Source organism: Mauremys mutica, chromosome 5 (assembly GCF_020497125.1).
Source record: "Mauremys mutica isolate MM-2020 ecotype Southern chromosome 5, ASM2049712v1, whole genome shotgun sequence".
Taxonomy (NCBI): domain Eukaryota; kingdom Metazoa; phylum Chordata; order Testudines; family Geoemydidae; genus Mauremys; species Mauremys mutica.
In genome coordinates, this window is record NC_059076.1 from 144,270,198 (window position 1) to 144,281,931 (window position 11,734).

The window sequence follows — 11,734 nt, forward strand, 5'->3', positions numbered from 1 at the left end:
TATCATTTTGTAGTTGATGTTATAAGTATTGGCTCTGTACTGTCTGTATTTTGTATTATGCTCTGCTTCTGGGAAATATCCCAGACAAGCTGGTGTTAGCCCTGCCTAGCTGGCTTGATGGCCCATTAAGGACCATCAGCTACACAATTGACCCATGGAGAGAAGGCAGACACGCCTTGTGACTCAGTGAAGTATGCAGGGACTGGCCCATGTGACTCCAGACTCCATTTTGCTGTAATTTTCCACAGTGAGGACAAAGAGGTTCTTACACCTGGAAAAGCCTATATAAGGCTAATGCCTCATCTCCATCTGGTCTTCAATCCTGCTTCTTACCTCTGGAGGGACTTTGCTACAAACTGAAGCTCTGCACAAAGGACTGAATGACCCATCCCAGCGGGGGATGTTCCAGAGACTTGATTTGAACCTGCAGTTTACTCCAGCACTGCTGCAAGCCTGAACCAAGAACTTTGCCATTACTGTATGTAACTGATTCCATTTAACCAATTCTAGCTCTCATCTCTACCTTTTTCTTTTATGAATAAACCTTTAGATTTTAGATTCTAAAGGATTGGCAACAGCGTGATTTGTGGGTAAGATCTAATGTGTATATTGACTTGGGTCTGGGGCTTGGTCCTTTGGGATCGAGAGAACCTTTTTTCTTTTATTGTGGTGTTGGTTTTCATAACCATTCATCCCCAGGACGAGTGGCACTGGTGGTGATACTGGGAGACTGGAGTGTCTAAGGAAATTGCTTGTGTGACTTGTGGCTAGCCAGTGGGGTGAGACCAAAGTCCTTTTTGTCTGGCTGGTTTGGTTTGCCTTAGAGGTGGAAAAACCCCAGCCTAGGGCTGTGACTGCCCTGTTTGAGCAATTGGTCCTGATTTGGCACCTCAGTTGGGTCCCGCCAGAACCGCATCGTCACACCCGCCTACTCCCGCGGGCGCAGGGCTAGGTAGCCTGCAGGAGCTGGGACCTGGGGTGAGCAGGAGGGAAGATGGCGGGGGGTGGTGGTGGGGGCTCTGCTGGCGGAAGCCAGACTGGCAGGAAGGTGGGAATTAGCTGAGCCATTGCAAGGTAGGGTTGCCAACTTTTTACTCGCAGAAAACTGAACACGCCCCACTGCTGCCCCTTCTCTGAGCCCTCCCCCCATGTCGCTCACTCTCCCCGTCCTGGCTCACTTGCTTATTTTCACCGGGCTGGCTTAGTGGGTAGGGGTGTGGGAGGGGTGAGGGCTCTGGCTGGGGGTGCGGGCTCTGGGGTGGGGCCAGAAATGAGAAGTTCCGGGTGTGGGAGGGGGCTCCAGGCTGAGGCAGTGGGTTGGGGTACAGGGGGGTGAGGGCTCCGGCTGGTGGTGCTGAGATGAGGGGTTTGGGGTGCAGGAGGGTGCTCCGGGCTGGGGCAGAGGGGTTTGGAGGGCAGGAGGGGGATCAGGGCTGGGGGTTGGGGCTCTGGGCGGTGTGATGGAGCAGGGGCTGTCTGTGTGGGGGTTGGGAGAGCCGGGGAGGACTTTAGGTGAGGGACAGGGATTCAGCCTGTAACCTGAGCTAGGCAGTGGGTGGGGGAGGTCAACACCTTTGCCCGGGGAGCTAGACAAAGGCTGAGAGCCGAGTGGAGAGGGTTGGGTCAGTTTCGGTTTGGGGCTGGGTGGTGGGAGTTCAGGGAATCCTATGCTGGGATCCAAGCACCCTGAACCCCTAGAAGGGCCAGATTGAGAGGTTCCCAGCTCTGGCCATGAGCTCTGCTGTATCCTGTGTTCCTGTTGTCCAATAAACCTTCTGTTTTACTGGCTGGCTGAGAGTCACTGTGAGTCCCAGGAAGAGGGGTGCAGGGCTGGACTCCCCTACACTCTGTGACAACTGGTGTTAGCGGTGGGATCTACTGCACCCCGTGGACGGCGCTTCCTGCAGTAAGTGACTGGGGAGCAGTAAAACGAAGGGGCGATTAACCCCTGGGAGCGTGTGCCCAGAGAGCAGGACTTTGCAGTAACAGGGTCGCCCGGGGGATCACAGCGAGCGATCCCAGGGACGGAGGAGTCTGCAGCTCGACCCTGGCAGAGAGGTGGTGACCTCAAGGACTGGCACACTAGGGGTCCCCCTGGAACCCGTGGGGAGCGGCGAGCACCCCGGACTGCGAGCGGCCAGCAGGAAGATGTATGCCACGCAGCGCAAGTGTGAGCTGGTGGAGCTGTGCAAGCAGAGGGGGCTGCACTGTGGGAAGCTCACCAAGGCCCAGCTGATTGCCCGGCTGGAGGAGAGAGATCATGTGAATGAACCGGTCCCTGTCTCTGAGGGAAGCAGCCGGGCAGATGCAGCGCAGGCACCAGTGTCTGTCCCCGCTGGGAGTGGTCAGCCGGCCGCTGAGGGTCCCCGAGACCCCTCAGTCCTAGGCCTAGGGGGAGGTGGAGGAGGAGCCCAGCTACCGAGGGCACCGTGACCCCCCCGGCCAGCAGGGGATCCTCCCGGCGAAGCTCCCCCCCCAGCCGGGGATCGTCCCGGCAACGCTCGGCATCCGTGGAGTGCAGGCGGCTGGACTGGGAGAGAGAGATAAAACTGAGAGAGCTGGAGGATCGTGAGAGACAGAGGGAACATGACCGGAAGGAGAAGGAGAGACAGAGAGACCATGAGGAGAGACAGAGGGAACATGAGGCGCGACAGAGGGAGCAGGAACGGGCGGAGAAAGAGCGACAGCGTCAACATGAGCTGGACCTGGCGAGGCTGGGGGGCAGCAGGCCCCGGGCGGCGGTGAGTGAAGGGGGGCCCAGGACTGCGCGGAGCTTTGATAAGTCCATCCTGGCCCCGCGCAAGGAGGGGGAGGACATGGGTGACTTCCTGGGTGCCTTTGAGACGGCCTGCGAGCTGCACCAGGTGGATCCTGCGGACAGGCTCCGGGTTCTCACCCCCTTACTGGACCCCAAGGCCGTGGCGTTGTACGGCCAGCTGGGGGAGGAGGAGAAAGGGAACTACGACCCATTCAAGCAGGCCCTGCTGCGCGAGTTTGGGCTGACCCCTGAGATGTACCGGGAGAGGTTCCGGAGTCAGGATAAAACCCCTGAGGTCTCCTATCTGCAGCTGGCCGTTCGCATGGAGGGGTACACCAGCAAGTGGGCAGATGGGGCCCAGACGCCGGGGGACCTGGTTAAACTGCTGGTACTGGAGCAGCTGTATGAGCGGTGCCCATCTGACCTGAGGCTGTGGTTGAGGGACCAAAAGCCAGAGAACCCGCGACAGGCAGGGCGGCTGGCCGATGACTATGTGAAGAGCCAGTTGGGGGGTGGCAGGGAGAAGCCCCAAAGGAACAGGCCCGTCGCGACGCAGAGAGAGAGTCATCCTGAGACCACCCAAAAGGGGAATTGGGAGAACCCCCTCCCAAAGGGAACGGCCAGCGCCAGGGACAACCGACCGGTTCGAGGGGACCAACGGGACATGCGCTGCTATCACTGTGGCCAGAAGGGCCACCTGCGGTCCCAGTGCCCCAAACTCCTGGACAAACTGAGCAGACCGACCCCCCACCGGGTTAACTGGGTAGAGACCCAGTCGGATGAGGGGCAGCGTTCGCAGGAAAGGGGGGCTGGCCGCGTACCACCTGCGAAGGAGGGAGGGGGGGCCCGGGTCGACCCCTCCGAGGGGCTGGATGCTCCAGGCTCAGGGTTTTTGGTTTATAGGGTGGGCACGGGGCTGCACCTCCGGAGCGAGTGCCTTGTTCCCCTGGAGGTAGATGGGAGGAAGGTCACTGGGTACTGGGACACGGGCGCAGAGGTGACAGTGGCCCGGCCCAGGGTGGTGGCCCCAGATCGGATGGTGCCCAACACCTACCTGACCCTGATGGGTGTGAGCGGGACCCCATTGAAGGTGCCCGTGGCGAGGGTGCACCTGAAGTGGGGCACCAAGGAGGGCCCCAAGGACGTGGGGGTACACCCCCATTTGCCCACACAGATGTTAATGGGGGGGGGACCTCGAGGACTGGCCAAGCAACGGCCGAGGTGCCCTGGTTGTGACCCATAGTCAGAGTCGGCGCAGGGCACTGCGCTCCGACAATGGGGAAGGTACTCTGCCCAAGGCGCAGGACCCTGACCTGGCGGGGAGGGAACGCCCAGGGACACGGCTCAGAGAGGCTGCGGCCTCAGACCCAGCCAGCGAGAGAGAGCAGGTCCCCATCCCTGTCCCAGCTGCCGAGTTCCAGGCCGAGTTGCAGAAAGACCCCTCCCTGCAGAGGCCAAGGGACCTGGCCGACCTCAGTGTGGTACAGACCATGAGGAGAGGTTGCAAGGAGAGGTTCCTGTGGGAGAAGGGGTTCCTGTACCGAGAATGGGCTCCCCCCGGGGAGGTGGAGTCATGGGGGATTAGGAGGCAGCTGGTGGTTCCCCAGAAGTTTCGCCACAAGCTCCTGTACCTGGCCCATGACATCCCCCTCGCAGGGCACCAGGGAATCCGGCGCACCAGGCAGAGGCTGCTACAGAACTTTTACTGGCCTGGGGTCTTTACCCATGTCCGACAGTACTGCCAATCCTGTGACCCCTGCCAGCGGGTGGGGAAGGCCTGGGACAAGGGGAAAGCAGCTCTGAGGCCTTTGCCCATCATAGAAGAACCTTTCCAGAACGTGGCCATGGACATAATGGGACCTCTCAGCAAGGCGACTCGGTCAGGGAAGAAATACATCTTGGTGGTGGTAGATTTCGCCACTCGCTACCCCGAGGCGGTGGCCTTGTCCTCTACTGAAGCAGACACCGTGGCAGATGCGCTGCTGACCATTTTCAGCCGGGTGGGGTTCCCCCAGGAAGTCTTAACGGACCAGGGGTCCAACTTCATGTCGAAGCTGCTCCAGTCCCTGTGGGCGAAATCTGGGGTCCGGCACAACTGGGCCTCAGTGTACCACCCCCAGACCAACGGGCTGGTGGAGAGGTTCAACGGGACGCTAAAGATGATGCTAAAAACATTTATGCACCAGCACCCACAGGACTGGGACAAGTACTTACCTCACCTGCTGTTCGCGTACAGGGAGGTACCTGTCACGGAGTGTAGGGGAGTCAGGCCCTGCACCCCCGGGCTTCCTGCCGATTCACCAGGATTCTCAGCCAGCCAGTAAAGCAGAAGGTTTATTTAGACGACAGGAGCACAGTCCAGGACAGGTCTTGCAGGCACAGATAACAGGATCCCCCCAGTTAGGTCCATTTTGGGGGCCTTGCAGCCCCCCCTCGGGGATCAGAGCCCGGTCTCCCTGCTCCCCTGTTTTCCCAGCCAACAACAGTCTGCCCCACCCCCTCCGGCCCCTCCTCTCTCCTCCGCTTCCTTCCCGGGCCAGGAGGTCACCTGACCCCTTTGTCTCCCACACCTTTAGATGCACCTTTGCAGGGAGGGGCCCGGCCATCAGTTGCTAGGAGACAGAGTGTCAGGCATTTGTGCTGCTGGAACTTAGGGCTTGGCTACACTTACAAGTTGCAGCGCTGGTGGAGGCTTTCCAGCGCTGCAACAACACCCCGTCCACACTTGCAGGGCACAACCAGCGCTGCAACTCCCTGGTTGCAGCGCTGGCTGAAAACCCATCCCGGCAGGGGTATAAGGAGTGCAGCGCTGGTGATCCAGCGCTGCCCAGCAGGTGTGGACACTCACCAGCGCTTTACCTGTCCTCCAGGGAATAAGTAGTTATCCCAGAATTCCTGTTCAGCCACTCTGCACATCAGTTTGCACTCTACTGCTCTTGCCTCAGGTGACCCGCCCTGTAAATGCCCCGGGAAATTTAAAAATCTCCTTCCTGTTTGCTGCAGCCAGGTGTGGAGTGCAATCAGTTTTAATCAGTTACAGGTGACCATGCCTCCATGTGGCAAACGAGCCCCAGCATGGAGCACTGGTGAATTGCAGGACCTCATCAGTGTTTGGGGTGAGGCATCTGTTCAGGCACAGCTGCGCTCCGGCCGTAGGAATTACGATATCTTTGAGCAGATATCAAGGGCCATGCTGGATCGGGGCCATGATCGGGACGCAGTACAATGCAGGGTGAAAATTAAAGAGCTGCGGAGTGCCTATTACAAAGCCCGAGAGGGGAATCGACGATCCGGAGCTGCTCCCACGACCTGCCGTTTTTACAGGGAGATGGATGAGATACTTGGGGGTGACCCCACTGCCAATCCCAGGATAACGATGGACACTTCTGAGCAGGCTGGGGGACAGGAGGAGGAGGCGGAGGAGGCGGCGGAGGCGGAGGCGTGGGGGGGGGAGGAAACCGCGAGTGAAGCTCCTGGCATGGGGGAAGAAACCGCAGATTCCCTGGAGGCATGCAGCCAGGAGCTCTTCTCAAGCCAGGAGGAAAGCACCCAATCGCAGCAGCCAGCAGTTGCAGAAGGACAAGCAGAGGAGCGTGTTACCGGTAAGCGGCTTTTATTTTCTGGGTGAAATGTTTCTGGAGAGGAGGGGGGGTTATGGATGCATGCATGCCAGCCTCTAGATGTGGAATAGCCCGTTGATGTGGTCTATCACGTCGCGGTAATCTGCCTCAGTTATCTCAGCAAAAGCTTCATCCAGAGCGTGGGCAATATGCCTGCGCAGGTTTATAGGCAGAGCCACTGTGTCCCTTGTCCCAGTGACGGTGATGCGTCCGCGCCACTCTTCTGCCAGTGGTGGGGGGACCATTTCTGAACACAGGCAAGCCGCATAGGGTCCCGGGCGGAATCCACATTGCTCTAAAAGAGCCCCCCGCTGTTCCCTAGTGACTCGCAGTAGGGAAACATCTTCCAGGATTAAGTCCTGTGAAAAATGTTGGGAGACTCTTTAGTGAAGAGATAGGGAGATAAGATCACCCCTGCATCTGCATCTTCATTTCACTCAACCCCTCTAGCACTCCAGATTACCCGAAGCAACCAGCTCCCCTCTTACACCCAAGCCCCACTTCTCCCCATATAAGCACTGCTCACTCACCATGTCGTGGCTTCTGTAGTGTTATGCGTGTGGGTAAAAGAATGCTTAAATAAGAACTCACTCCCTCAGTGTAACAATTCATGTCTGGAGATAGTGGATACAATGCTGCCCGTGTTAAATGTTGTCATTTCTGTTTCTACAGTGACCTTGACTACTGGACTGCCCAGATGTTCAACATCACAGAGGCTTCAAAATTTGAGAAAAAATCCCCGAAAGAGCAAAGAAGACATGCTGAAAACTGTTCTTAATCAGTCTGCTCGAGAGAGTAAGGACTTGAAGGATTGGCGAGAGAAAGAAAGCAGGACACGCAAGAGAAATGCAGTGGCCAAGAGGAAAACCACGGAGCGGCTGCTAAGCATCCTGGAGCGCCAAGCGGAGTCTATAGAGTCACTCGTTGCCATGCAAGCAGAGCACTACCGTGCTACTCCCCCACCCGCCCCGTCCTTTGTGCCTTGTGCCCCAATGTCAGCTCAAACCACCTTTCCCCAGCATCCAGGTTCTTACCACCACCAGCTGCCTCCAACACCTGTATGTTCCCCAACCAGCCCTGATACCTACCACCACCCTTACCCTCTGCATTCAACCCCCATCACCATGCAGTATATGAACCCTGAAGTGCAGGATTCATTAAACAGCAATCCAGACAGGGCATATGCAAACTTGTGACTGTACAGTTCACCAACCCACACCCCTGCCCTCTTGTGTTCATGAAATGTTGTGTGTCTGTCTGTCTGTCAAGGAAGTTTTTTTCTTTTCAATAAAACAATTATTGGCTTTGAAAACAGTCTTTATTATAGCAGATAGTGAAAGATACCTTAGCCCAGTAAAGAAAGAGGCACTACAAATCATATTATTATTATGGATAATAGAATAACAGTGTAAGCAGTGCAATTCACTCCCATGCAAGGCAGCAAACATTATTGTTGGCTTTCAGCCTCAAATTCTTCCCTCAAGGCATCCCTAATCCTTGTAGCCCTGTGCTGGGCCTCTCTATTAGCCCTGCTCTCTGGCTGTGCATATTCAGCCTCCAGGACTTGAACCTCGGTGGTCCATGCCTCACTGAATGTTTCACCCTTCCCTTCACAAATATTATGGAGGGTACAGCAAGCGCATATAACCGCGGGGATGCTGCTTTCCCCCAAGTCTAGCTTCCCATACAAGCAACGCCAGCGGGCTTTTAAACGCCCAAAAGCACACTCCACAGTCATTCTGCACCGGCTCAGCCTGTAGTTGAACCGGTCCTTGCTCCTGTCAAGCTTCCCTGTATAGGGTTTCATGAGCCAAGGCAGTAACGGGTACGCGGGGTCTCCAAGGATCACAGTGGGCATTTCGACATCCCCTACTGTGATCTTCCTGTCTGGGAAAAAAGTCCCTGCCTGCATCTTCCTGAACAGGCCACTGTTCCGAAAGATGCGTGCATCATGCACCTTTCCAGGCCAGCCTGTGTAAATGTCAATGAAACGCCCGCGGTGATCCACAAGCGCCTGGAGAACCATAGAGAAATACCCCTTCCGATTAACGTACTCTGATGCCAGGTGGGGGGGGGGGCAGAATAGGAATATGCGTCCCATCTATCGCCCCTCCACAGTTAGGGAAACCCATGTGTGCAAAGCCATCCACAATGTCCTGCACGCTCCCCAGAGTCACGGTCTTTCTTAGCAGGATGCGATTAATTGCCTTGCAAACTTGCATCAAAACGATTCCCACGGTCGACTTTCCCACACCAAACTGGTTCCCGACCGACCGGTAGCTGTCTGGAGTTGCCAGCTTCCAGATTGCAATAGCCACTCGCTTTTCCACCGTCAGGGCAGCTCTCAATCTTGTGTCCTTGCGCCGCAGAGTGGGGGCGAGCTCAGCACACAGTCCCATGAAAGTGGCTTTTCTCATACGAAAGTTCTGCAGCCACTGCTCGTCATCCCAGACTTCCATGACGATGTGATCCCACCACTCAGTGCTTGTTTCCCGAGCCCAAAAGCGGCGTTCAACGGTGCTGAGCATTTCCGTAAATGCCGCAAGCACTTTAGTGTCACACGCGGCAGGCAAATCCATATTGATATCATCGTCGGAATCCTCACTGTCACTTTGGAGCTGAAGGAATAGCTGGACTGCCAAACGTGTTGTGCTGGTGACACTCATCAGCAGAGTCCTCAGCAGATCGGGCTCCATTTGCCACAGAAATCGCGATTCACACAGAGAGTAACAGAAAGACACTCACAATGGCGCCAAACGCTGCTGGAAAGAGTGAATGCTGGGATGTGAAGCGATGCACCACGGGGCGCTGGCAAACAGGAAGCGGAATGACCCGCACACTTCCTTCCCCTTCCCACAATACTCAGCGCCAAAACGGCGCCAAAACGGGACGAGGTGCTCTGTGGGATAGCTGCCCACAATGCACCTCTCAATACAGCGCTGGAAAGTGCTGCAAGTGTGGCCACACTGCAGCGCTGGTAGCTGTCAGTGTGGCCACACTCCAGCGCTGGCCCTTCCACAGCTGCATGACCAGCGCTGTAACTCCCAGCGCTGCAACTTGTAAGTGTAGCCAAGCCCTTAGTTTCTGTACCCAGCCCCCAGTAAGACCAGTCCCACTTCGTCACACCTCTCCCCCCTTCGAGACTGAACTAAGCGGGGTCACTCCAGCCAGTGACCTGGGGAAGTTCGAACCCACCTACATTCCCATGGCTGCCCCAGAGTCCCCCCCGTTTTGGGGGAAGAGTTACCCCTTCCCCACCCCAATACCCCTGGGGTGCACGCAGGGCTGGGGCTTTTCCCCACGTTTCAGTTTGGGGGGCTGTGATTCGGGCTGTCTTGGTTCAGAGCCCCCCTTCTGACCCTGGCCCCCCTCTGGACAGGCTTCTCGGGGCGGGGCGAGGGTCTTACAGCCATTTTCCCCCTGTCCCGGGCCTTCCTCCCCCTCTGGCAGACGTCACAGCAGCGGCAGTGCTGCCGGACATGGGCAAAGACCCCAGGCCAGTAATAGTTCTGTAGCAGCCTCTGCTGGGTACGCCAGGCTCCCGGGTGCCCTGAGGGGGGAATGTTATGGGCCTGGCACAGCAGCTGGTGGCGATACTCCTGGGGTACCACCAGCTGCCTCCTGATTCCCCCTGACTCCATCTTCCCTGGGGGAGCCCATTCTCGGTACAGGAACCCCTTCTCCCACAGGAACCTTTTCCGGCCACCTTGTCCCATGGTGTTGGCCGTGTGTGGACACTGGGAGGAGCCGGGAGATGACCCTCTAGTGGATCTATTCCCAGGGACAAAGGCTGGTTCCCCCCTGGAGGCAATTCCCCTCTCTGATCAGCTGACCCCGGCCCAGCACGCTGAGATCAGAGGAGTGCTGCATCTGTACCGACAGCTGTTTTCCAACCAGCCTGGGTGCACTAATTTGACTGTCCACCGGGTGGAGACTGGAGCACACACCCCGATACGCTGCTCCCCTTTTCAGGTCACCGGGAAGACTGCCCAGGACCTAGAAAGAGAGGTCAGGGACATGCTGGCTTTGGGGGTGATCCAGCCGTCCGCCAGCCGTTGGGCCTCACCAGTGGTGCTGGTCCCCAAGAAGGACGGGTCGATCCGGTTCTGTGTGGACTATCGAAAGCTCAATGCCATCACCGTATCTGATGCCTACCCCATGCCCAGGCCTGACGAGCTCCTAGACAAGCTGGGAGGCGCTCGGTACCTCACCACCATGGATCTTACAAACGGCTACTGGCAAGTGCCGCTGGACGCAGATGCCAGGCTGAAATCGGCCTTTATCACCCCTCTGGGGCTCTATGAGTTTCTGACCCTGCCCTTCGGCCTCAAGGGAGCGCCGGCCACCTTCCAGCGCCTGGTGGATCAGCTACTGCGGGGGATGGAGAGTTTTGCCGTGGCATATATTGATGACATCTGCGTCTTCAGCCAGACCTGGGAGGACCACGTGTCTCAGGTTAAACAAGTGCTGGACCGACTCCGAGAGGCTGGGTTAACTGTAAAGGCTGAGAAGTGCAAGGTAGGGATGGCTGAAGTATCTTACCTGGGCCATCGGGTGGGGAGCGGCTGCCTAAAGCCAGAACCAGCCAAGGTGGAGGTGATCAAAGACTGGCCCGCTCCCCAGACCAAAAAGCAGGTCCAGGCCTTTATCGGGATGGGGGGGTACTATTGAAGGTTCGTGCCCCACTTTAGCGCCATAGCCGCCCCCATCACTGAGCTGTGCAAGAAGGGGAAGCCAGACAAGGTGGTCTGGACCGAGCAGTGCCAGCAGGCTCTCCGGGCGCTGAAGGAGGCTCTGGTTAGTGGCCCAGTTCTGGCAAACCCAGATTTTGACAAGCCCTGTATGGTGTTCACCGACGCCTCAGACACGGGGCTGGGGGCGGTGTTAATGCAGGAGGATGAAAAGGGGGAGAGACACCCCATCGTGTACCTGAGCAAGAAGTTTCTACCCCGGGAGCAGAACTACGCGGCCATCGAGAAGGAATGCCTGGCCATGGTGTGGGCCCTGAAGAAACTGGAGCCATATCTCTTTGGGCGCCACTTCACCGTGTACACCGACCACTCTCCCCTGACCTGGCTGCACCAGATGAAAGGAGCCAACGCCAAGCTCCTGAGGTGGAGCCTGCTCCTGCAGGACTATGACATGGACGTGGTCCATGTGAAGGGAAGCGCCAACCTGATAGCGGACGCGCTGTCCCGGAGAGGAGGCCCTGAACTTCCCCGGGTCACTGGGCAAAGTGACCCCGCTCAGTTCAGTCTCGAAGGGGGGAGAGATGTGATGGAGCGGGGGCTGTCTGTGTGGGGAATGGGAGAGCCGGGGAGGACTTTAGGTGAGGGACAGGGATTCAGCCTGTAAC